General features: G+C 41.9%; 1 non-coding gene across 1 annotated transcript; it reads left to right on the top strand.

Moving 5' to 3' along the window:
* The first annotated feature begins 326 nt into the window (after positions 1-326).
* LOC112731735 (small nucleolar RNA R71) lies at positions 327-432 on the top strand. The gene has a single exon (XR_003167499.1). It is a non-coding gene; the product is annotated as a small nucleolar RNA R71 (small nucleolar RNA).
* Positions 433-778: the final 346 nt, after the last annotated feature.

Genomic DNA, 778 nt, shown 5'->3' with positions numbered 1-778 from the left:
GGTTTTGAGTGTTGATAGCTGAGACTTGCATGCCACCCATCTGTTGAGTAAGTAGATTTATCTGCTGAGACATAAGCTTGTTCTGAGCAAAAAGAGCATTAACAGCTTCTACTTCCAACACGCCTCTCTTCTGAGCGGCCTCAGAGTTCACAGGATTCCTGTTAGATGTGTATAAATATTGGTTGCTTGCAACCAATTCAATCAGCTCAATAGTCTCCTCTGGTGTCTTCTTCTTGTGCAATGAACTGCCTGCAGAAGTGTCTAGGCTCTTCTTTGACATCTCTCCTAAGCCTTTATAAAAGATATCCAGTTGGGTCCACTTGGAGAACATGTCTGGAGGGCATTGCCTAGTCAGTAGCTTGTATCTCTCCCAAGCTTCATAAAGAGTTTCACCCTCCTTCTGTCTGAAAGTCTGAACCTCCAACCTAAGCTTAGTTAGCTTCTTTGGTGGGAAATATTTAGTGAGAAACTATGTAACAACCTTTTCCCAAGTATTCAAACTCTCTTTTGGTTGGGAATCTAGCCATAGCTTTGCTTTATCCCTCAGAGAAAATGGGAAAAGCATGAGTCTGTATACCTCTAGATTCACTCTATTTGTCTTCACAGTATCACATATCTGCAGAAAATCAGAAATAAATTGATTTGGATCTTCATGAGAAAGTCCATGATACTGGCAGTTTTGTTGCACCAGGGTGACCAATTGTGGCTTCAACTCAAAGTTGTTTGCAGTTATAGGAGGCACCACAATGCTTTTTCCATAGAGATCCGCAGTAGGGGC

Source organism: Arachis hypogaea, chromosome 12, assembly GCF_003086295.3.
Source record: "Arachis hypogaea cultivar Tifrunner chromosome 12, arahy.Tifrunner.gnm2.J5K5, whole genome shotgun sequence".
NCBI classification, from domain to species: Eukaryota; Viridiplantae; Streptophyta; class Magnoliopsida; order Fabales; family Fabaceae; genus Arachis; species Arachis hypogaea.
The sequence above is the reverse complement of the archived record's forward strand: the minus strand, read 5'-3'. Positions and strand labels throughout refer to the sequence as shown.